The 26,456-nt window shown below is 46.3% G+C and overlaps 1 protein-coding gene across 1 annotated transcript in view; it reads left to right on the top strand.

The window, feature by feature from the left end:
- LOC126175992 (arylsulfatase B-like) overlaps positions 1–26,456 on the top strand; it is a 295,042-nt gene that overhangs the window by 119,929 nt on the left and 148,657 nt on the right. The window lies entirely within an intron of this gene.

Raw genomic sequence — 26,456 nt, 5'->3', positions numbered from 1 at the left:
ACACGCTTCCAATGTGCGTTCACCGCGATGTCGCCAAACACGGATGCGACCATCATGATGCTGTACACAGAACCTGGATTCGTCCGAAAAAATGACGTTTTGCCGTTTGTGCACCCAGGTTCGTCATTGAGAGCACCATCGCAGGCGCTCATGTCTGTGATGCAGCGTCAATGGTAACCGCAGCCATGGTCTCCGAGCTGATAGTCCAAGCTGCTGCAAACGTCGTCGAACTGTTCGTTCAGATGGTTGTTGTCTTGCAAACATCCCCATCTGTTGACTCAGGGATCGAGACGTGGCTGCACGATCCGTTACAGCCACGCTGATAAACGCCTGCCATCTCGACTGCTAGTGATACGAGGCCGTTGGGATCCAGTACGGCGTTCCGTATTACCCTCCTGAACCCACCGATTCCATATTCTGCTGACAGTCATTGGATCTCGACCATCGCGAGCAGCAGTGTCGGGATACGATAAACCTCAATCGCTACAAGTCGGAAACGTGATGGTACGCATTTCTCCTCCTTACACGAGGCATCACAACAACGTTTCACCAGGCAACGCCGGTCAACTGCTGTTTGTGTATGAGAAATCGGTTCGTAACTTTCGTCATGTCAGCACGTTGTAGGTGTTGCCAGCGGCGCCAACCTTGTGTGAATGCTCTGAAAAGCTAATCATTTGCATATCACAACATCTTCTTCCTGTCGGTTAAATTTCGCGTCTGTAGCACGTCATCTTCGTGGTGTAGCAATTTTGATGACCAGTAGTGTACTTTGGCAAGAGCACGTTACACGCGAACTAAATTAAATATTCACCCAACATTTTCGTGACTATAACTTCGAAGGCTTCCACGGCCGGAGTCATTCTTGAAGAAAATCGTTTTCAGTATAAGGCCACATTATTAAACAGGTAAAATGTCGACGTTTCGAAGGACTTCGGAGCGGTGACTAACTGCATTGGGAGAAACCGCAGGTCCTTCTCGTTTTCAAGGAGGGTCGCCGAACAGACGCACACTCTGACATCGATCTGTTGTAAGGTACTAGAGCATTCTTTACGCTATCATATTACGACATTTCTGTAGACCAAAAATCTCCTCTGCAGCAATCGACACGGGTTTCAAAAACAACGATGGTGTGAAACCCAGATCGCCCAGTTCGTCCACGAGATCCAGAAAGCAGAAGACAACGCTCACCATCTGCAGCATCGTCGACAGGACTGACTGCGGACCTTTGGTACAGAGCCGAGTGGAGGGTCTAAATCAGAGGCTGAGACGGTTCTGCGACCGCGTGGGCTTGCGCCATAGGGTGGTGGGGTTTCGGGTTCCGCTGGATAGGTCAGGAGTCCACTACACGCAGCGAGCGGCTACACGGGGAGCAGGGGTTGTGCGGCGTGGACTGGGCGGTTTTTTAGATTAGATGGCCTCGGGCAAGTACAGAAAGGGCAACAGCCTCAAAGGGTGCGGGGCAAAGTCAGGACATGCGGGGACCAAGCAGCAATCGGTATTGTAAACTGTCGAAGCTGCATTGGTAAAGTACCGGAACTTCAAGCGCTGATAGAAAGCACCGAAGCTGAAATCGTTATAGGTACAGAAAGCTGGCTGAAGCCAGAGATAAATTCCGCCGAAATTTTTACAAAGGCACAGACGGTGTTTAGAAAGGATAGATTGCATGCAACCGGTGGTGGCGTGTTTGTCGCTGTTAGTAGTAGTTTATCCTGTAGTGAGGTAGAAGTGGATAGTTCAAAAAATGGCTCTGAGCACTATGGGACTCAACTGCTGAGGTCATTAGTCCCCTAGAACGTAGAACTAGTTAAACCTAAGTAACCTAAGGACGTCACACACATCCATTCCCGAGGCAGGATTCGAACCTGCGACCGCAGAGGTCTCGCGGTTCCAGACTGCAGCGCCAGAACCGCGCGGCCACTTCGGCCGGCAAGTGGATAGTTCCTGTGAATTATTATGGGTGGAGGTTACATTCAACAACCGAGCCAGGTTAATAGTTGGCTCCTTTTACCGACCTCCCGACTCAGCAGCATTAGTGGCAGAACAACTGAGAGAAAATTTGGAATACATTTCACATAAATTTTCTCAGCATGTTATAGTCTTAGGTGGAGATTTCAATTTACCATATAAAGACTGGGACACTCAGATGTTTAGGACGGGTGGGAGGGACAGAGCATCGAGTGACATTATACTGAGTGCACTATCCGAAAATTACCTCGAGCAATTAAACAGAGAACCGACTCGTGGAGATAACATCTTGGACCTACTGTTATCAAACAGATCCGAACTTTTCGACTCTGTAAGTGTAGAACAGGGAATCAGTGATCATAAGGCCGTTGCAGCATCCCTGAATATGGAAGTTAATAGGAATATAAAAAAAGGGAGGAAGGTTTATCTGTTTAGCAAGAGTAATAGAAGGCAGATTTCAGACTACCTAACAGATCAAAACGAAAATTTCTGTTCCGACACTGACAATGTTGAGTGTTTATGGAAAAAGTTCAAGGCAATCGTAAAATGCGTTTTAGACTGGTGCGTGCCGAGTAAAACTGTGAGGGACGGGAAAGATCCACCGTGCTTCAACAACAAAGTTAGGAAACTACTGTGAAAGCAAAGAGAGCTTCACTCCAAGATTAAACGCAGCCGAAACCTCTCAGACAAACAGGAGCTAAACGATGTCAAATTTAGCGTAAGGAGGGCTATGCGTGAAGCGTTCAGTGAATTCGGAAGTAAAATTCTATGTACCGACTTGACAGAAAATCCTAGGAAGTTCTGGTCTTACGTTAAATCAGTAAGTGGCTCGAAACAGCATATCCAGACACTCCGGGATGATGATGGCATTGAAACAGAGGATGACACGCGTAAAGCTGAAATACTAAACACCTTTTGCCAAAGCTGTTTCACAGAGGAAGACCGCTCGGCAGTTCCTTCCCTAAATCCTCGCACAAACGAAAAAATGGCTGACATCGAAATAAGTGTCAAAGGAATAGAAAAGCAACTGCAATCACTCAACAGAGGAAAGTCCACTGGACCTGACGGGATACCAATTCGATTCTACACAAAGTACGCAAAAGAACTTGCCCCCCTTCTAACAGCCGTGTACCGCAAGTCTCTAGAGGAAAGGAAGGTTCCAAATGATTGGAAAAGAGTACAGGTAGTCCCAGTCTTCAAGAAGGGTCGTCGAGCAGATGCGCAAAACTATAGACCTATATCTCTGACGTCGATCTGTTGTGGAATTTTTGCTCGAGTATCATGTCGTTTATGGAAACCCAGAATCTACTGTGTAGGAATCAACATGGATTCCGGAAACAGCGATCGTGTGAGACACAACTCGTTTTATTTGTTCATGAGACCCAGAAAATATTAGATACAGGCTCCCAGGTAGATGCTATTTCCCTTGACTTGCGGAAGGCATTCGATACAGTTCCGCACTGTCGCCTGATGAACAAAGTAAGAGCCTACGGAATATCAGACCAGCTGTGTGTCTGGATTGAGGAGTTTTTAGCAAACAGAACACAGCATGTTCTTATCAATGGAGAGACGTCTACAGACGTTAAGGTAACTTCTGGCGTGCCACAGGGGAGTGTTATGGGACCATTGCTTTTCACAATATATATAAATGACCTAGTAGATAGTGTCGGAAGTTCCATGAGGCTTTTCGCGGATGATGCTGTAGTATACAGAGAAGTTGCAGCATTAGAAAATTGTAGCGAAATGCAGGAAGATCTGCAGCGGATAGGCACTTGGTGCAGGGAGTGGCAACTGACCCTTAACATAGATAAATGTAATGTTTTGCGAATACATAGAAAGAAGGATCCTTTATTGTATGATTATATGATAGCGGAACAAATACTGGTAGCAGTTACTTCTGTAAAATATCTGGGAGTATGTGTGCGGAACGATTTGAAGTGGAATGATCACATAAAATTAATTGTTGGTAAGGCGGGTACCAGGTTGAGATTCATTGGGAGAGTCCTTAGAATATGTAGTCCATCAACAAAGGAGGTGGCTTACAAAACACTCGTTCGACCTATACTTGAGTATTGCTCATCAGTGTGGGATCCGTATCAGATCGGGTTGACGGAGGAGATAGAGAAGATCCAAAGAAGAACGGCGCGTTTCGTCTCAGGGTTATTTGGTAAGCGTGATAGCGTTACGTAGATGTTTAGCAAACTCAAGTGGCAGACTCTGCAAGAGAGGCGCTCTGCATCGCGGTGTAGCTTGCTCGCCAGGTTTCGAGAGGGTGCGTTTCTGGATGAGGTATCGAATATATTGCTTCCCCCTACTTATACCTCCCGAGGAGATCACGAATGTAAAATTAGAGAGATTCGAGCGCGCACGGAGGCTTTCAGACATTCGTTCTTCCCGCGAACCATACGCGACTGGAACAGAAAAGGGAGGTAATGACAGTGGCACGTAAAGTGCCCTCCGCCACGCACCGTTGGGTGGCTTGCGGAGTATAAATGTTGATGTAGATGTAGATGTAGATGCAACATGTTTCCATTGATCAACAGCCCAACGTCGGTGTTGCGGGCCCAGGGGAGGCGTATGGCTTTATGTCGTGCAGTCATCAAGGGTACACGAGTGGGCCTTCGGATCCGAAAGCCCATATCGATGAAATTTCGTTGAATGGTTCTCATGCTGACACTTGCTGATGGCCCAGCACTGAAATCTGGAGCAATCTGCGGAAGGGTTGCATTTCTGTCACGTTGAACGATTGTCTTCAGTCGTCGTTGGTCCCTTCCTTGCAGGATCTTTTACCACCCGCAGGGATGTCGGAGATTTGATGTTTTACCAGATTCCTGATATTCACGGTACACTCGTGAAATGGCGTAAGGGAAAACCCCCACTTCATCGCTATCTCGGAGATGCTGTGTCCCATCGCTCGTGCACCATCTATAACACCACGTTCAAACTCTCTTAAATCTCGATAGCCTGCTAATGTTGAAGCAGTAACCGATCTAACAACTGTGCCAGACACTTGTTTTATATAGGTTTTGTCGACCGCAGCGCCGTAGTAGATGTAGATGTAGATGTAGATGTTAACATATCTCTGTATTTGAATACGCATGTCTATACCAGTTTTTTGGCGCTTTGGTGTATATAAATGACATATTGGAGAACCTCAGAAATTCCATGACTTTTTTTTTTTCTTGCGGATGACGCTGTTGTGTACAGAGTCATCACTGCGCTAGAAAATAGTAGTGAAATGCAGGAAGACCTGCAGGAGACCGATGCTTTGTGCAGGGATTGGTAACTGATCGTCAAGCTCAATAAATGTAACGTACTGGAATACATAGAAAGTAAAACCCGTTATTGCATGATTACATGAGTGCAGAACTATCACTGAACGCTATCACATTCATTGCTCTGGAGTGTAATGATTACATAAAAGCAATCGCACTAAAGCAGACGCCACACTGAGGAGGTAGCTTACAAAACCCTCGTTCGCCCAACAGTTGAATATCACTCGCCGCTCTGGAATCCGCACCAGATAGGACTGATTGAGGAAACAGATTAGATACACAGATGCGCAGCGCGTTTGGAACAGGTACATTTAGTAAGCACGAAAGCGTCACAGCAATCATCAAGCAACTCCAGTTGCGAATGCTGAAAGAGGTGCGTTCTACATCACGGAGTTAGTTTACAGGTAAAGTTCCGAGAGCGTACGTTCGTTGAAGAGTCGACAAATACCTTGGTTCCTCCTATGAATACCTCGCGAAAAGGCCAGGCAGATAAAGTTAGAGACTCGAACCCCCATTGAGGCTTACCAGCAATCTGTCCTCGAACCATTTCCGATTGAAACAGGAAAAGGGGTAAGTGATATACATAGGAGCTATTAAGGAGTGGTAAGATGTCGGGCTAACATGAATTTAGACATCCTTTAAAATAAATTTACTAACAAACTTCTTAGTCAACAGTAATTAGAAAACGTATTGTCTGACACCTTTATTTTTTTCTTTAAAGGTTTACTCAAAATTACTAATATTTTCACTGTTCCAACGTCAAGGGTAAAATACCGGTGATACGAGGGTGAGTCAAATGGAAACCTTAAAGTTGTAATAACAAATCGAAATTTCGCGTCGTTATCCTGTAAGTTGGTAAGCGTGCTACAAACAGCGTGCAGAATGGCCTCTACGTGGCAGCATAGTGCAGATGCACACATACCGTCACAGTATCAGTATAAAGATGGCCGCCCCACTTGCGACTTGCACCAGGGAAGAACAGAGTTCTGTTATTCGGTTTTTGCGTAGTGCAGGTGTGAAACCTATTGAAATTCATCGACGAATGAAGGTTCAGTACGGTGATGCATGTTTGTCACAGCAGCAAGTATACGAATGGAGTAGGAAGTTCGCAAATGGTGTGACTTCAGTGGAAGATGCTCCTCGTCCAGGTCAGGCACAACGAGTTTTGACTCCACAGAACATTGCAGCAGTTCAAGCCATAGTGGAGGAATACCGCCGCGTGACACTGAATGACATTGCAGCATGTTTACAGATTAGTCATGGTGCATGAGTGGTTGCGCGGACTACCAAAACAACTTTTTTCTAAAAGAATTTATGCACTTTGTAAGCGCTGGAGGACTTGCATTGAGCGTGGGGGAGATTATGTTGAAAAGTGATACAGCATTCTACCACTTCTGCACAGTAAAAAATATTTTAAAAAATATTTAAGGTTTTCATTTGACTCACCCTCGTACGTAGCGCCAAATTTGAGCCCAAATTTGACATCAAATTAAAGTTCAACTCAAGCTCGATAACCATTTGTGATAAAAAATTTAAAAAGCCCAAAGCGGCCTTAAAAATTCATGTAGTAACCTTTAAACAAATTTATAATAAGAAACTGTCAAAAATTCAAGCTTAAAAATAATATTCAGACAAATCCAGTTTAACAAAAGCTCTTGAAATACGCAACAACAAATTTCACCGGGACCCCCTTATCACAAGTTTTGTACACACCAGTTTTTTACTTGTCACAGTTTAAAATTTGCTCATTTACTGTACAGTAGTACCGAAGAATTTCAAAGTAAGTTTATTTGTAAAACTCCTTCAGTTCAATTACCAATGGTAATTACTTAACTCATGAACAAATCTTCAACATTAGAATTCATCCGCTGCTACATTAGTGGGTTCACAGAGCCGTAATCTTGCAATCTTATTTTACTTCACACGTCAGTCTTGCGCACAATTCCTGGAAATCATTACACACATCATTAAATTGGCGTGATAAGACCTGAAAGATAAATCAATTACCACTGGTCCCACAGATGCATACAAATAATGGGCCTCACCAGGACAAACTCAATGACAACTTGTGAGATGAACGTAGGCCCGCGTCTCGTGGTCGTGCGTTAGCGTTCTCGCTTCCCACGCCCGGGTTCCCGTGTTCGATTCCCGGCGGGGTCAGGGATTTTCTCTGCCTCGTGATGGCTGGGTGTTGTGTGCTGTCCTTAGGTTAGTTAGGTTTAAGTAGTTCTAAGTTCTAGGGGACTGATGACCATAGATGTTAAGTCCCATAGTGCTCAGAGCCATTTGTAAGATGAATAGTTAAAACAAAACAACAAAAAGACCAGTCACGAAATAGTAGAACTAATGGCGTCCCACAAGGCCAGACTGAATTACAATTTTGCAAGACGAAGACCTAAAACACACAGATGGGCAAGTACTCAGTAATGAAGTTATTCAGCTTCACATGGAGATATCCAGTACCCGTGTGTCAATGCAACCAGGGCGCGGTGACAGTGTAGTCACAGCTGCACAGACATCCAACCGTAGGTTTAAACACTGATCTTCTTCCGGCAACACCAGTATTGTGCAACCGAGGCGCTCTTGCGTGCAAAAGGAGAGCTCCTTTCCAAATTACAGTTCTGCAAAAGAAGGCTCTCAACTACAAGTAGCCCGCGCTATTACTCCAGGTGCGGTGAAGTCGTTTTCCGGCACACACATGGACTGCTCCCAGCAAAAGGCCCGGCTCGCCACCTTCCTCATGCCGCTGCTAACTCAACCACTGCCGCTGCGTGTCACACGCCGCCTCGCGGGCCACACTCGCACCACAAGCCTCTCTGGCAAAGAGATTCTTCACGACCAGCAATTCCACCAGAGAGGCAAAAATCTGCGGAAGGTTTCGACGCACGGAACAATACAGACGGTCCTCTTCACCACACACCGTAAGGTGGAGTGTGGAGTATAGCTGTTGACGTAAATGTAGATGATCACAAATTGTTCGATTCGCGGGAGAGCGTCAAGGAAAAGCGGCACATTTCGAATTAGAAGAGTCTAAAGGTAGACGCCAATTCTCACGCGAAAAGCTATTTACAAATTTTTCAAGAATCACTGTTGTTGTTGTTGCCTTCAGTCCTGAGACTGTTTTGATGCAGCTCTCCATGCTACTCTATCCTGTGCAAGCTTCTTCATTTCCCAGTACCTACTGCAACCAACATCCTTCTGAATCTGCTTAGTATATTCATCCCTTGGTCACCCTCTACGATTTTTACCCTGCACGATGCCCTACAATACTAAAATTGGTCATCCCTTGATGCCTCAGAATATGCCCTACCAACCGATCCCTTCTTCTAGTCAAGCTGTGCCACAAATTTCTCTTCTTTCCTATTCTATTCAATACCTCCTCATTAGTTATGCGATCTACCCATCTAATCTTCAGCATTCTTTTGTAGCACCACATTTCGGAAGCTTCTATTCTCTTCCCGTCCAAACTATTTATCGTCCATGTTTCACTTCGATACATGGCTGCACTCCATACAACTACTTTCAGAAATGACTTCCTGACACTTAAATCTATACTAGATGATAACAAATTTCTCTTCTTCAGAAAGGCTTTCCTTGCCATTGCCAGTCTACATTTTATATCCTCTCTACTTCGACCATCATCAGTTATTTTTCTCTCCAAATAGCAAAACTCCTTTACTACTTTAAGTGTCTCATTTCCTAATCTAATTCCCTCAGCATCACCCGACTTAATTCGACTACATTGCATTATCCTCGTTTTGCTTTTGTTGACGTTCATCTTATATCCTCCTTTCAAGACACTGTCCATTCCGATCAGCTGCTCATGTAGGTCCTTTGCTGTCTCTGACAGAATTACAGTGTCATGAATGACTATTAGGTGAATAATTAAGGAATACAGCCTTCTGTGTATCACTCCCGTATGAACCGCAGGGCGAGACTGGAACAATTACAGTGCACAAAGAGGCATTTAAAGTCCCATATTACCAGCGTGCGAGGCACGAATGGAACGAGAAGAACCGCTAATGTACTTCGCAGTGGTTTGTAAAGTATGCGTGTAGGTTTAGATGACACCCAACTTCCTCGTTCCGAGTCTAGGACACATTACGCAGTAGAAGGGATGTGATGTCATTGGAAAGGCGACCGGTTCCCAAAATACCTCGCACCCTAATGGGGAAGTCGTGAGTCAACGTGCAGTTCCGCGGAAATGGACGGGACTGGACGTTATGCAACGCAGTCGAAGGCGTCGGCCGTTCCATTCCCCGCACAGTACGACACAAGGCTCGGGCGGCTGGACCGGGCCGGACACACGCGGCTGCGGAATTGGCTGGCGGCGGGCGAGGTGCTTAATCTCTCGATCGACAAGCGCCCGCCAGAATGGACATAACGGGACAGCCGCGGCGATCTGACACCGACACCGCCTCGTTCCGTAACAGCCGAGCGGCGCTCAAGGCCGCACCGGCGTAACCCAGCGGCCGCCGTTCGTCCCTGCCTCTCAAATCCTGGAGACGGCGGGGTCTCAGTATCACCTGGTGTTTAGCGACTTCGCGTTGGGAGTAACTCTCATTCAAAGCGCAACATTCTCGGTACGCTCTCGCTGCCATGTTGACGCCGTGGGTGCGTTTACAGTTAGACCTCTGATAGCAAGGGTTGTCCACCCCTCCCTCACCTACAGGGCTATTACAAATGATTGAAGCGATTTCATAAATTCACTGTAGCTCCATTCATTGACATATGGTCACGACACACTACAGATACGTAGAAAAACTCATAAAGTTTTGTTCGGCTGGAGCCGCACTCCAGGTTTCTGCAACCAGAGAGCGCTCGAGAGCGCAGTGAGACAAAATGGCGACAGGAGCCGAGAAAGCGTATGTCGTGCTTGAAATGCCCTCACATCAGTCAGTCATAACAGTGCAACGACACTTCAGGACGAAGTACAACAAAGATCCACCAACTGCTAACTCCATTCGGCGATGGTATGCGCAGTTTAAAGCTTCTGGATGCCTCTGTAAGGGGAAATCAACGGGTCGGCCTGCAGTGAGCGAAGAAACGGTTGAACGCGTGCGGGCAAGTTTCACGCGTAGCCCGCGGAAGTCGACGAATAAAGCAAGCAGGGAGCTAAACGTACCACAGCCGACGGTTCGGAAAATCTTACGGAAAAGGCTAAAGCAGAAGCCTTACCGTTTACACTTGCTACAAGCCCTGACACCCGATGACAAAGTCAAACTCCTTGAATTTTCGGCGCGGTAGCAACAGCTCATGGAAGAGGATGCGTTCAGTGCGAAACTTGTTTTCAGTGATGAAGCAACATTTTTTCTTAATGGTGAAGTGAAGAGACACAATGTGCGAATATGGGCGGTAGAGAATCCTCACGCATTCGTGCAGCAAATTCGCAATTCACCAAAAGTTAACGTGTTTTGTGCAATCTCGCGGTTTAAAGTTTACGGCCCCTTTTTATTCTGCGAAAAAAACATTACAGGACATGTGTATCTGGACATGCTGGAAAATTGGCTCATGCCACAACTGGAGACCGACAGCGTCGACTTCATCTTTCAACAGGATTGTGCTCCACCACACTTCCATCATGATGTTCGGCATTTCTTAAACAGGAGATCGGAAAACCGATGGATCGGTCGTGGTGGAGATCATGATCAGCAATTCATGTCATGGCCTCCACGCTCTCCCGACTTAACCCCATGCGATTTCTTTCTGTGGGGTTATGTGAAAGATTCAGTGTTTAAACGTCCTCTACCGAGAAACATGCCAGAACTGCGAGCTCGCATCAACGATGCTTTCGAACTCATTGATGGGGACACGCTGCGCCGAGTGTGGGAGGAACTTGATTATCGGCTTGATGTCTGCCGAATCACTAAAGGGGCACATATCGAACATTTGTGAATGCCTAAAAAAACTTTTTGAGTTTTTGTATGTGTGTGCAAAGCATTGTGAAAATATCTCAAATAATAAAGTTATTGTAGAGCTGTGAAATCGCTTCAATCATTTGTAATAACCCTGTACGGCCACGATTAGTGCTTCCTGGATGCAGAACCTGCAGCCCCTGCAGAATAAGGTGCTTCGGTAGAGCCTGCATGCCCCCTCTCACGAGGGCAGTTACCCTCCACGAGGAATCAACCATGATAACTCAGAAGACGTCCATTCAAGAGGAGGCAAGGTGTCTCTACGACAAAATGGATGCCCTACGCGACACGGTCGCTGGCTTACAAAACATTGGCACCACGACTTCCCGGCACTGGCACCGCCAACCTGCCCCTCTCACCATCCTTGAGGATTCAGATTAGAACATGGCTAACAACAGCCCTGTTACGGCTACTAATGAAATGTCAGTCTTGATACGACAACTCGATATGTATCGACCATCATACGACCACAAACATTAGCACCTATGTACGAGGGCAGTTCGATAAGTAATGCAACACATTTTTTTTCTCGGCCAATTTTCGTTGAAAAAACCGGAAATTTCTTGTGGAATATTTTCAAACATTCCCGCTTCGTCTCGTATAGTTTCATTGACTTCCGACAGGTGGCAGCGCTGTACGGAGCTGTTAAAATGGCGTCTGTAACGGATGTGCGTTGCAAACAATGGGCAGTGATCGAGTTTCTTTTGGCGGAAAACCAGGGCATCTCAGATATTCATAGGCGCTTGCAGAATGTCTACGGTGATCTGGCAGTGGACGAAAGCACGGTGAGTCGTTGGGCAAAGCGTGTGTCATCATCGCCGCAAGGTCAAGCAAGACTGATCTACCGCGTGCGGGCCGGCCGTGCACAGCTGTGACTCCTGCAATGGCGGAGCGTGCGAACACACTCCTTCGAGATGATCGACGGATCACCATCAAACAACTCAGTGCTCAACTTGACATCTCTGTTGGTAGTGCTGTCACAATTGTTCACAGTTGGGATATTCAAAGGTTTGTTCCCGCTGGGTCCCTCGTTGTCTAACCGAACACCATAAAGAGCAAAGGAGAACCATCTGTGCGGAATTGCTTGCTCGTCATGTGGCTGAGGGTGATAATTTCTTGTCAAAGATTGTTACAGGCGATGAAACATGGGTTCATCACTTCGAACCTGAAACAAAACGGCAATCAATGGAGTGGCGCCACACCCACTCCCCTACCAAGAAAAAGTTGAAAGCCATACCCTCAGCCGGTAAAGTCATGGTTACAGTCTTCTGGGACGCTGAAGGGGTTATTCTGTTCGATGTCCTTCCCCATGGTCAAACGATCAACTCTGAAGTGTATTGTGCTACTCTTCAGAAATTGAAGAAACGACTTCAGCGTGTTCGTAGGCACAAAAATCTGAACAAACTTCTCCTTCTTCATGACAACGCAAGACCTCACACAAGTCTTCGCACCCGAGAGGAGCTCACAAAACTTCAGTGGACTGTTCTTCCTCATGCACCCTACAGCCCCGATCTCGCACCGTCGGATTTCCATATGTTTGGCCCAATGAAGGACGCAATCCGTGGGAGGCACTACGCGGATGATGAAGTTATTGATGCAGTACGACGTTGGCTCCGACATCGACCAGTGGAATGGTACCGTGCAGGCATACAGGCCCTCATTTCAAGGTGGCGTAAGGCCGTAGCATTGAATGGAGATAACGTTGAAAAATAGTGTTGTGTAGCTAAAGGATTGGGGAATAACCTGGTGTATTTCAATGCTGAATAAAACAGCCCCTGTTTCAGAAAAAAAATGTGTTGCATTACTTATTGAACTGCCCTCGTATTATTACTTGTTTCGGGTGATTGATTCTTTTGTAAAATTTTTGTTTTGTTTTATAAGAACGTAGGCTTCCGCGGCCGGTGTCACAGTAATTAAAATTCTTCAGGGCACGCGGGAGGCCGTTGCAATTCGGCCGAAAAGTCGGTTTTAGTTTATTATTGTTGTTAGTTTTTAGCAATGACGCGGCATAATACCCAGAAGAATTTTAATCACTACCTTTTTGTTTATTTCTAGACACAATCACACGTTTATGGCGCAGTCATAACCGGTTTCGGCCGTACAGTGACCATCTTTAGATGCTAAAGGCGGTATACACTGAACACAGGTTCATGCGATGACTCTGTACCTCAACATACCAAAAAAAACAGCATAATGACGGTGCCTCATTGTCATCAGATCAAATCAAGATTGCACGTGGTGCTAGATTCACGAGGGAAACTTTCCCTAGCACCCCCCTTAGATTTAGTGGTAAGATGGCCTAGTGGAAACCCTGTTAAAAACTAAAAATATAACAAGCATTAAAACAGGAAAAAGGTGTACTGAGCTGTGGAAACAAGAGCATAGTTGAAACACTGAATGGTCCAAGCTTAACAACTGCAATATTGAACGTGGCCAAGTAACCATGGCGTTATGGTTAAGTGGTCACGTTGTTGGAGTGGGAAGTGGAAAAGCCGTGTACAAATCTCTCTCGTGCCACTTATTTTCATTTTTTTTTCACAATATTATGAACTATCCGTCCGGTCATTGAAATCTTTCGGTACTCTTGGCAGTTGCCATACCGTACACTGGTTACAGAATACGAGTCACGTGGTAAGAATACATTACCGTCGAAAGTTAATATTATGAATAGTGAGAGCAAGCGAGATACCACATAGACGTCACACAGAAATGAAAACAACGTATAAACGGGTGCGAACTATGTTACAACAAAGGAATTCAACAGTCAATACATCGAAAACGGAACGCAACTTCAAAAAAGTTAAAAACATATGTTTTGACAGAGCACAAAGAAACTATATGATTGTGACACTGTTGCGTTCATTTGTTGCAGCTTAAGTGACAAACTATTATCTTTTCATCCTTTCCTTGGGAGTGATCACATTCACATTCATACGAACACCTAAATCGAGCAAGGAAGCATATCTCAGTCACTTACCTGGCGTACAAATTAGGTGTGTCGGATTCCTATCACATGACACAGGTACTGTAACTAATGCCGTGTAGAAACACTAGACGTGTTTTCCGGTGGAGGATTCAGCTGACTTGTCACCTTGTCAACAAACGTTTGCGATTCCCATACGTAAGCCACTTCCGTTCGGCTGCTAGTAGAGTAGTTGTGCAGAATCAACTGTCGTTATAGGTCTCTTCCTTACTCCTCGCTATTGCAAATGGACGTTACACCCCGACAGAGACACAACTTTGAATACACAAACATCGGAAAAAAACACCTCACCACGAGACCAGTGCTCAGTGAGGTTGCTCTATATTACAATTCTTGTCCTTCGAACGTTAACTGTTTCTGTTCAGCTTTTTTCACAATTCAATACTCCTTCTTCCTGTTTTCAAGCTTGATCTGCGTTCAGGTTTTGACGGGCTATGCACTGGGCCCTCTTACCATTAAATCTGAGAGGGGTGGAATGGGGAGTTTCCCTTGTCAGTGGCTGGACATACACTCCTGGAAATGGAAAAAAGAACACATTGACACCGGTGTGTCAGACCCACCATACTTGCTCCGGACACTGCGAGAGGGCTGTACAAGCAATGATCACACGCACGGCACAGCGGACACACCAGGAACCGCGGTGTTGGCCGTCGAATGGCGCTAGCTGCGCAGCATTTGTGCACCGCCGCCGTCAGTGTCAGCCAGTTTGCCGTGGCATACGGAGCTCCATCGCAGTCTTTAACACTGGTAGCATGCCGCGACAGCGTGGACGTGAACCGTATGTGCAGTTGACGGACTTTGAGCGAGGGCGTATAGTGGGCATGCGGGAGGCCGGGTGGACGTACCGCCGAATTGCTCAACACGTGGGGCGTGAGGTCTCCACAGTACATCGATGTTGTCGCCAGTGGTCGGCGGAAGGTGCACGTGCCCGTCGACCTGGGACCGGACCGCAGCGACGCACGGATGCACGCCAAGACCGTAGGATCCTACGCAGTGCCGTAGGGGACCGCACCGCCACTTCCCAGCAAATTAGGAACACTGTTGCTCCTGGGGTATCGGCGAGGACCATTCGCAACCGTCTCCATGAAGCTGGGCTACGGTCCCGCACACCGTTAGACCGTCTTCCGCTCACGCCCCAACATCGTGCAGCCCGCCTCCAGTGGTGTCGCGACAGGCGTGAATGGAGGGACGAATGGAGACGTGTCGTCTTCAGCGATGAGAGTCGCTTCTGCCTTGGTGCCAATGATGGTCGTATCCGTGTTTGGCGCCGTGCAGGTGAGCGCCACAATCAGGACTGCATACGACCGAGGCACACAGGGCCAACACCCGGCATCATGGTGTGGGGAGCGATCTCCTACACTGGCCGTACACCACTGGTGATCGTCGAGGGGACACTGAATAGTGCACGGTACATCCAAACCGTCATCGAACCCATCGTTCTACCATTCCTAGACCGGCAAGGGAAATTGCTGTTCCAACAGGACAATGCACGTCCGCATGTATCCCGTGCCACCCAACGTGCTCTAGAAGGTGTAAGTCAACTACCCTGGCCAGCAAGATCTCCGGATCTGTCCCCCATTGAGCATGTTTGGGACTGGATGAAGCGTCGTCTCACGCGGTCTGCACGTCCAGCACGAACGCTGGTCCAACTGAGGCGCCAGGTGGAAATGGCATGGCAAGCCGTTCCACAGGACTACATCCAGCATCTCTACGATCGTCTCCATGGGAGAATAGCAGCCTGCATTGCTGCGAAAGGTGGATATACACTGTACTAGTGCCGACATTGTGCATGCTCTGTTGCTTGTGTCTATGTGCCTGTGGTTCTGTCAGTGTGATCATGTGATGTATCTGACCCCAGGAATGTGTCAATAAAGTTTCCCCTTCCTGGGACAATGAATTCACGGTGTTCTTATTTCAATTTCCAGGAGTGTAGTTTATCGCGGACCCTGTGTTAGCGGCTGAGTTCGTATTCGTATCCGAAGTGTCGTATTGTTAATTTCAAACGTATGTGGTACGGCCTTTTCCTCAAGCCGCAGGAAAATGAGGCAAAGACGCTATCTTAAAGAACCAATCTCTTGTGCTCCAACATACTCGTAATGTATGATGATATTTCCAAGAAGAAAAGGATGACGGTGGTCCTCTTGTACCTTTCCCGATAGACATCGTACGAGTAACGCTGAAACTGAGGCAAGTGTTTGACAGAAATAGGCGTCTTTTGCCCAAAAATGTACTATTTGCCTGTGGTAGCCTGCTTTCTATATCCTCCTTGCTCCGTCCATCATATGTTATTCTGCTTTCGAGATAAAAGAATTCCTTCACTTCGTCTACATCCTGACCCCCAATTTTGATATTAAGTTCAACTTTAATGTCATTTCTGCAACACCCGAATACTGTCATGCGCAGGTAAACGAACTCACGTACACTAGGCTGTTATACTTTTACTTTGGGATATAACATCCCTGAAATAAATGAAAAATACTTCCCATCCAACTGTTCTGACCAAGGATTTCGGGAGGTTACGCTTGGTTGGAAGGCAACGTGCGGAACTAGAAATCCCCTCGGCACTTAAGAAGAGAATGAATGCTAGAAGAAACGCTAACTCAATTCCCCAGAAACAAATACCCACATTCAAAGCAATTTATTAAGCAACGTGTCACCTACTGAAGAATCTAACCATGAAACCATAGGACGAATATAACACCTTGACCTTTTAGGTCACCTAACAGAAAACAAAAGTGACAAGTCAGAGAGTGCTACCATAGGTGAAGCAATGGACGAAAACAGACTAAAACAAACAGGTTCGCAAACGAGATTTTTTTTAAATAGCCGTAGCTTTTTCATTGCATTTTTTGCTAGAGTCGTAATTTCTGCGTCGTACGTTAGAGTTAGATGAACATATTAGTTCAAGGCCTTCCGTTTTTATAGGAGTGTTTAACTTGAACACAGCTGTTAATTTATCATCCGCTCCAAGTTTTTTCGCATTCTTGCATGCTGATTAGTTGTATTTTCATCTCATTTAACCTTGTGTGACCTCATTTGGTTCTGTTTTTGCCATCGTTTTCCTTTCCAATAGTGTATCTGCAGTCCGAGCGTGGTCGACATGTCAACATATCAAGTGTATTTAACAGAGAACAAAAATATGCAAGCAGCATTTCATTAGGAAGCAGTAATGAATTAATGCCCCTAGTCAGTTTGATTCGCAAATAATGAAAGTGAGAATGACTGGGTTCAAGTTTAATATCATTCACCTAATGAACAACTCTTTCAACAGCTATGATAAGATTCTTGACACACTCCTGGGCTACTTTGATGTTGGTTTCTCAAGGTAAGCAGGGACGGAACAAGAATCACACGTTTTCCTTTTTCTTACGTAAACTGTTACTTTAATAAGTTAAGTGGCCAACTAAATAGTCTGCATTTAGCAGCCACTTAAAGCAACAGGTGTACAGTCTTTGAGCAGGCAGCTTTAATACTCCATGAGGCTCAATTAAGAGTGAAGGTCAAGCAGTTGGAAACTATAGATGAAGTACTTGCTTAGTCATTTTTTTTCTCGTCTGAGTGTGGCTCAGACGCCACTTGTTCTTAAATTAACACGTTAATCAGGAAACCTCAATAAATCTGTACTATTTAGCAGACTATCAACGCGAACTTTTCGCACAATGATTAGCCGTCAGTGTCCCGTCAGTGACGAGTGAATTAGGAACATAGCTCACGTTCAGATGGAGGAAGGAAATCGGCCGTGTCTTTCTGAAAGGAACCATCCAGGCATTTGCTTGGAGTGGTTTGTGGAAACCACGAAAAAGCTAAATCCTGATGGCGGACCGGGATTTAAACCGCTGTTCTACCTCACACAGTATCAACAACCATGAATAGACATAGTCTACGTGTAATCTGCTTCAGGAAAGTCAACTATTTATACAGGCCTCTAAAAGTTACAAGTTCTGAAATACGACCTGCAGGCTGCGTCCTTCCAAATGTTTCTCAGTACTTGGACCAGTCATAGCGGAAAGTACCAAGCAAGAACTAAATGGGTAACCGATTTTAATTGAAGAAGGATGGAGGTTCTTGATCAGCAATGAATTCAATTCTTTGTCTCTTTCCTTTTCATTTTCCAATTCGTGCATTTTCCCTCATGAAATCGCAGAGAGATTTAAGATAGAGGAAATATCAATAAGCTCAAGAAGAAGGTAGAATTGTCTTAGCGTATTAACGGCGATAAGCACTGCTACCGTTATATCTGAGAACGAACAGAAAACCGATGAAGTTTCTTTACGCTATTGGTTGTTGGATTACAATTGTAGTTTTTGAAAGTTGTTGAACAAATCGTTTCATTGCATTATCGAAATCACTACAAATCAATCACAATGGGCGATGAGATGAAACTTGCTCATTAAGAATGAAAGTCAAGTGCAGCCACATCTCTCGGCTGAAGACAGAAATTTCTTTTCGATAAAACATTATGGAAACGCGGAGTGGAAAACAACATAGCGTATGATCTCTTGTTTACGTCGCTAGGTTGCAATTTGCTCTCTCATAAAAGCACCAGTCAATGAAAAAATGATTTGAGCTCTCATGTAATGAATTAACTGCCACTCACGATCGAAGAAGTCGACAGTCTTCTGTGTGCAGTGCTTAACAAGTTCTTGCAGCATCATGCCTTTCCCCTTGGAAATTGCAGCGTCTGATCATTTGCTGACAGATTCTGATCCCACACTCACATATTACACATCAGTTTGGCACGCTCACTGCCTCGTTAGCGTTGAGTCTTGATAATGCTATCAGCAGAGTGAAAAAAATCTCGTCTCACAGGCTGTGTCCAACACTGTGTTGAATATCTAATATTTCATACCCTCCATCACAGGACGATGATGACCTTAACTCGATGTTTCGTGAAGATTTGGCTTGTATTCGGTACAAGTGAACTGCCAGAGGTGAAAATGCAGTACACTTGAATCCATCGCCCTCATATTCCTAACCTTGTGTCTAGTGTTGTGGTGTCGTGTAAAACGCTTGTCATATCGGTTGCTGAGTCCATCAAAATTGTTCAAATGGCTCTGAGCACTATGAGGTCATCAGTCCCCTAGAACTTAGAACTACTTAAACATAACTAACCTAAGGACATCACACACATCCATGCCCGAGGCAGGATTCGAATCTGCGACCGTAGAGGTTCCAAACTGAAGCGCCTAGAACCGCTCGGCCACAGCGGCCGGCTGCTGAGACTATCCTTTCCTTTCGAAAACAGTAGGATGTGCCAGTTTATCGTGCAGTGTACACTTTTCTCAAACGCCTCCTGCCCTGCGCACCAAAGTTTTGGATATGTCAACGATTTGGGAAGGCAGCTGGCCCCCTCCGGTATCTAAGTATGAATCGGTAAGTTTAAGTCTGAGATACACTAAACGTCCTGAAGTAGATCTATCATTGGCATTACGGAGAATGAGAGTGTTCATATCTAAAGTAAATGCGTTCCTTCACATACACAGTTCTATCGAAATACGGTTAATCCTGGGCCTTCGCTGAGTGGGCGAATGATTACGTTTCAAAATGCCTAGTTCCTCAAAAAGAGTAACCTGAGTGTTATTAATCGAAAACGTTATCACAGTCACCGAAAGTGAGTCAAGACAGTGCTTTAGGCTTTGGTAAATCGGGTTGAGCTGCAAAAGCCAGAAACTAAAAACAAACTGATGAAAACTTCTCGGGTTATTAGCCGAGTCGTGGCGTCGTACTGTTAGAACGTTTCGACGAGTTTCATGCTCGTCATCTTCAGGCTAATAACCCGAGAAGATTACAATTAATTTCGCTCAGAAATCCTGCAGGCCCATATAACAACAAACTGTTCTTTTCGGCTATTCATTTTCTCGGATATATCAGAGAGAGTTAGTCGTAGCATAGCAGTACCTTGGACTTACTACGTTACACTTCTTGCCCCAAACCTTCATAGACACTTTCCCTGTGGCATAAAAACGGTTTCACTTCGTGGGTAGAAAGTGATGCAGAGATCAAAAACGTCCCAGTCACTCTTGAAGGAACGCCGCTCGTGGCCGAGTCTGCAGAAGTTGACAGTGGAACCGTGAGTCAGCAGGGGGATTGTTTGGACATTCTGCCAGCAACGGTCCTGTCACAAGGTTGTCATAGCGGTGCCGTCACCGCGAGGATCCGTGTCTCCTGAAAATTCAAATAATCTTTTGTGGCGGTGTTAGGTGGAAACTGGCTGTAAATTCTTTTGTGAACGAGAAGAGTTTGTTGGTTACTATAAGATTTAGTCTTTCACGTCCACTAGGGCAGGCGGTGGTTTGTGGAGCGCTGAGTTCATTTCAGCCAAATCTCAAGGAGCCACGAGTGGAGCAGTGGAAGGCCCAGCTGCGAATATTTGGGAGGGGACAACCGTTTCCGTTATTTGCCTGAATACCAAGTGGAATACTGGTCGGAACCAGCGGAATCGAGCTGTTTCCAATTACTTATGACACAATATGCAGCAAGCACAAAGCTGAACGCATAATTTGTGGTTCGGCTTTCAATTAAAACTTGTGCCCTGACTGGCCGTGTCTATGTGTAAAACTGTTCCCTGACGTTTCGGCTCCGACTGCGGGAGACATCTTCGAAGGTAAAACGGCGGCTGCATATAGGCCTCGAAGAACTCCCGGATTTATAGAGCTCTATATATGGCCTCATCATGGGTCACGTGATGTGCTGTTTATCTCTGGCTGGCGTCATCTTTCTCCATCACCCTTACCACTTGGGTCTGAATCATGAGATTGAGAAGGTCCAAAGAAGAGCGACAAGATTCGTGACTGGTACCTACACCCATCATTAGCGCGTTACAAATCTCATAGAAAGTTTGAAGTGGGACACACTTGCAAATATACCACGCGCTAAACGAAGGGGCTGCTCACTAAATTCCCAAATCCGATCTTCGCCGAGGATGTACAGCGTATATTATTACTAACAAATTTTCAAATCGCGCAATGATCATCATTCAAAGATAAGAGAAATTAGAGCCCGTATTAAGGCTTTCAGACAGTCGTTTTTCCCTCGCGCTATCCGCGAGTGTAACAGAGGGGGAGAAATATGACTTTAGCGCTAATAGTGCCCACCGCCACACACCGCTTGGTGGCTAGCGAAGTATATATGTAGATATAAAAGCTGTCACTAGAATGAAGTACCGACCAAAAAACGTCGTCCATTACTAGGTATACTATTATTTAGGTATAACACTCTCTCCTACCTGCCTGCAACACGAATTTTACATACCCCGGGTGGGGCTGCTTTTATTTTATTGATGGATCTACATTTTTAAATGAAGTATATACTGGCTGTGAAAGCCTATATCATATGATTATGGTTATGCTATTTGTAATTATTTCTGGCAAGATCTGCGACAACAAAATACACTCCTGGAAATTGAAATAAGAACACCGTGAATTCATTGTCCCAGGAAGGGGAAACTTTATTGACACATTCCTGGGGTCAGATACATCACATGATCACACTGACAGAACCACAGGCACATAGACACAGGCAACAGAGCATGCAAAATGTCGGCACTAGTAGAGTGTATATTCACCTTTCGCAGCAATGCAGGCTGCTATTCTCCCATGGAGACGATCGTAGAGATTCTGGATGTAGTCCTGTGGAACGGCTTGCCGTGCCATTTCCACCTGGCGCCTCAGTTGGACCAGCGTTCGTGCTGGACGTGCAGACCGCGTGAGACGACACTTCATCCAGTCCCAGACATGCTCAATGGGGGACAGATCCGGAGATCTTGCTGGCCAGGGTAGTTGACTTACACCTTCTAGAGCACGTTGGGTGGCACGGGATACATGCGGACGTGCATTGTCCTGTTGGAACAGCAAGTTCCCTTGCCGGTCTAGGAATGGTAGAACGATGGGTTCGATGACGGTTTGGATGTACCGTGCACTATTCAGTGTCCCCTCGACCATCACCAGTGGTGTACGGCCAGTGTAGGAGATCGCTCCCCACACCATGAGGCCGGGTGTTGGCCCTGTGTGCCTCGGTCGTATGCAGTGCTGATTGTGGCGCTCACCTGCACGGCGCCAAACACGCATACGACCATCATTGGCACCAAGGCAGAAGCGACTCTCATCGCTGAAGACGACACGTCTCCATTCGTCCCTCCATTCACGCCTGTCGCGACACCACTGGAGGAGGGCTGCACGATGTTGGGGCGTGAGCGGAAGACGGCCTAACGGGGTGCGGGACCGTAGCCCAGCTTCATGGAGACGGTTGCGAATGGTCCTCGCCGATACCCCAGGAGCAACAGTGTCCCTAATTTGCTGGGAAGTGGCGGTGCGGTCCCCTACGGCACTGCGTAGGATCCTACGGTCTTGGCGTGTATCCGTGCGTCGCTGCGGTCCGGTCCCAGGTCGACGAGCACGTGCACCTTCCGCCGAACACTGGCGACAACATCGATGTACTGCGGAGACCTCACGCCCCACGTGTTGAGCAATTCGACGGTACGTTTTCCCGGCCTCCCGCATGCGCACTATACGCCCTCGCTCAAAGTCCGTCAACTGCACATACGGTTCACGTGCACGCTGTCGCGGCATGCTACCAGTGTTAAAGACTGCGATGGAGCTCCGTATGCCACGGCAAACTGGCTGACACTGACGGCGGCGGTGCCCAAATGCTGCGCAGCTAGCGCCATTCGACGGCCAACACCGCGGTTCCTGGTGTGTCCGCTGTGCCGTGCGTGTGATCATTGCTTGTACAGCCCTCTCGCAGTGTCCGGAGCAAGTATGGTGGGTCTGACACACCGGTGTCAATGTGTTCTTTTTTCCATTTCCAGGAGTGTATTTGACTCTTAATTCGTATAAAAAGTGGCAAATATTTTTTTTGTAGCATCTGAGCATCGCCTCCCGTTGTTCCTTTATGGTCTCATCATTCTATACCACGAATGTTGTTCGAGCTACAACCCATTGTAGAGCCTAGTTCTAGTCAGTCAAATACCTGACTAAATGACAGTGGGGCTTACGTTACAACTGGAGCTTTGGTGGTATGAAGAGGGATTCAAAGCCATGAAATCCTGTTCATGCATTTGCCAAGTGAAAGCGCCCAGAAATTTTTGTGGATCCAACAGTCTCATGCCTAGACATACCAGATTGTTTTTCTTTTGTCTTCTGTGTGTGTGGGTGCGTGTATGTGTGTGTTTGTGTGTGTGTGCTAGCATTAAGTTTCTGTTTTGGATGAGAAGCTTCGTATCTACTCACAGATTCGTTGTCTGTTATTTTTTTTTCTGGTCTCTACAACATATTTAACCTCTCTGCATTCACCTATCCCTTATGAAGCTACACTCTCAGACAGGGTTAGCGCATCTACTCTGAAAAAATAAAAATCTTTCTGATTTCGTTGCCACTACGGATCGCCACCGACGCACCACTTCTCCATCTTGCAAGCGTTTCTCGTTCGCGGCTCTCTGGCGTCTGGATTTCCTTCTTTTTCTTGACTCCATTCTTGCCCCTTAGTGCTCGTACCTTAGTCTGGCTCTCTCAGCTCGTTTTAATGACCACCACTGCATACCTCTAACGAAGTACATACTATTCTTAAAAGAGTCACCGAGCCGTCTAGGCGCTACAGTCTGGAACCGCGTGACCGCTACGGTCGCAGGTTCGAATCCTGCCTCGGGCATGGATGTGTGTGATGTCCTTATGTTAGTTAGGTTTAAGTAGTTCTAAGTTCTAGAGGACTGATGACCACAGATGTTAAGTCCCATGGTGCTCAATTTTTTCACCGAGCCGGTAGCGGTAAGTACACTGGACTCGCATTCGAGAGGACGACGGTTCAAACTCCCTCCTGCCATCCACATTAAGGTTTCCCGTGATTTCCCAGAATCGCTTAAAGCGAATGCCGGGATGGATCCTTTGAAAGGGCACGGTCGTCTTACTTCTTCATCCTTCCCTAATACGAACTCGTGCTCCGTCTCTAATGACCTCGTTGTCGACGGGACGATAAATGCTAATCACCTACTCCTCCTTAAAGCAGACGACTGACACGTTAGTTTCACGGAAGAGGGGAGGTACTTGTAACGCGTGAGTAGCTGAAGGTCAGCCTTTGTGCCCGTCGGGTTTACTGCTGCACTACATCACTTGTAAAAGAGTAGGGCTGTGAGTGGCAGAATGGCAGGAGAATGACTACTATGGAAAAGCTGTGACAAACTAACAATAAACTCAGCGCTTGCCTATACAACAGAGCGCCTGCGATAAGTGTGTACCATACAACCGCCCTACCCGCTTAATTTTCCCTGATGCAGTATCTGACTGACAGCACTGTGATTGCACTTACTTATCTTCAGAAATACTATCTAATTCTTCAAGCTAATGAAATTTAGAACTGAAATAAATTGACATATTACGTAAACAGTTTGACTTAGATCATCCTTTCACGTTGAAGCCATTCACCGTCCGCCAGGTGTTGAGAAGCGACTTCGGATGCTCCGCAATCCACATTCCGACTTGCCTCCCAGCTGCAGCCATTGTCTGTTGCTTGCCGTTCGCCGTCGCATTTCCAACGAAACGGGTTTTCCACGTCTACAGGACACCAGAAGGGCACAATCAGTACGTCGCGCGTCGCTCGTCATTCTCGTTGCGGAAAAAAAGACAAGTGACGAACAGCTGTACAGGGAGCAAAGCCAAAGCAAGAACAAGCAGGCACTCGAGGCCACGTAAACAAACATATCCCACTGGCCTGTCAAGAGAGTGCTCAGCGAAGCTGCCTCGAAAGCTACCGGTCGCTACAAGTAAGAACAAAGCTGTAATTCTCCGCGAGGGATGTTGTCAAAGTTCATTAACGGACTCTCGTAGAAGCATTATTAAACACAATTCAGGCGCATGATTTTACAGTTAATAGTGCAGGGTACCTTTAGTACCGCTGAAATCTTCGCTTCGGCGTGGTGTGTCGTGCTTTTCCCACAATCGTTTAGGCTAAATGCGGGTTGTAAAAACACAGCACGCGGACATTTACATCAAAAGTGTCTTACCTTCTTCTCGTCAGACCAAGAGAACACGATGAGAGAAACTTATGCAAGAACCAGAACGAATGAAAACTCATCGATGTAAGATGGACCAAAGTGGGATGACGCCAGTAAATCTTTACTAAAGGTGTGTTCAAGACTTCTAATTCTTTTCAGCAGTTTTCAAATTATTCCGTTTCTGTAGAAATTCTTGACGTGTAGGTTGATGCATTGCCCTGCTGGAATTGCCCAAGTCAGTCGGAATGCACAGTGGACTTGAATGGTTGCAGGTGATCAGACAGGATGCTTACGTACGTGTCACTTGTCAGAGTCATGTCTGGACGAATCAGGGGCCCTTTATCACTCCAACTGTACATGCTCCACACCATTACAGAGCATCCACCAACATTCCCCTGCTGTCATGTACGGTCCACAGATTCATGACGTCGTCTCCATGCCCGTACACGTCCATCCGCTCGATACAAATTAAAACGAAACTCGTCCGACAAGATAACATGTTCCCACTCATCAAAAGTCAATTACCAGTGTTGATGTGCCCAGGCGAGGAGTAAAGTTTTGTGTCGTGAAGTCACCAAGGGCACACGAGTGAGTCTTCGGCTCCGAAAGCCGACATCGGTGATGTTTCGTTGAACGGTTCGCACGCTGTCACTTGTTGATGCTCAGCACTGAAATCTGCAGAAATTTGCAGAAGGGTTGCCCTTCAGCCACGTTGAATGATTCTCTTCAGTCGTCGTTGGTCCCATTATTTCAGGATCTTTTTCCGGCCGCAGCGATGTCGGAGGTTTGATGTTTTACCGGATTCCCGATATTCATGATAGACTCGTGAAATGGGCGTACGGGAAAAAACCCACTTCATCGCTACCGTGTAGATGCTGTGACCCATCGCTCGTGCGCCGACTATAACAACCATGTTCACACTTACTCAAATCTTGATAACCTGTCATTGTAGCAGCAGTAACCGACGTAACAACTGCGCCAGACACTTGTCTTATATAGGCGTTGCCGACCGCAGCGCCATTTTCTTCCTGCTTATATATCTCTTTATTTGCATGCCTATACCAATTTCTTTGGCGCTTCAGTGTATACAGAAAATAATCTTTGTGTTAAAAAGAACGAATTGTTGCTGTCGTCGTGGGTAATTGTATTTCAAAGAAAGAACTAACTGAATGAAAAAAAATTTTGCAACATAAATAGAAGAATGAAGGAGGGAGGAGGGGAGGGGATGAAGAGGAGAGTGGGAAGATTCCATTCACTTTGTTGTTGTGACCTCGAATCGTAAGACTATTTTGACGCAGGTAACCAAAATAGCCCACCCTGCCCAAGCCTCACCG

Source organism: Schistocerca cancellata, chromosome 3, assembly GCF_023864275.1.
Source record: "Schistocerca cancellata isolate TAMUIC-IGC-003103 chromosome 3, iqSchCanc2.1, whole genome shotgun sequence".
Classification (NCBI taxonomy): Eukaryota; Metazoa; Arthropoda; class Insecta; order Orthoptera; family Acrididae; genus Schistocerca; species Schistocerca cancellata.
Note: the sequence above shows the minus strand (reverse complement) of the source record. Positions and strands in the feature narration are given on the sequence as shown.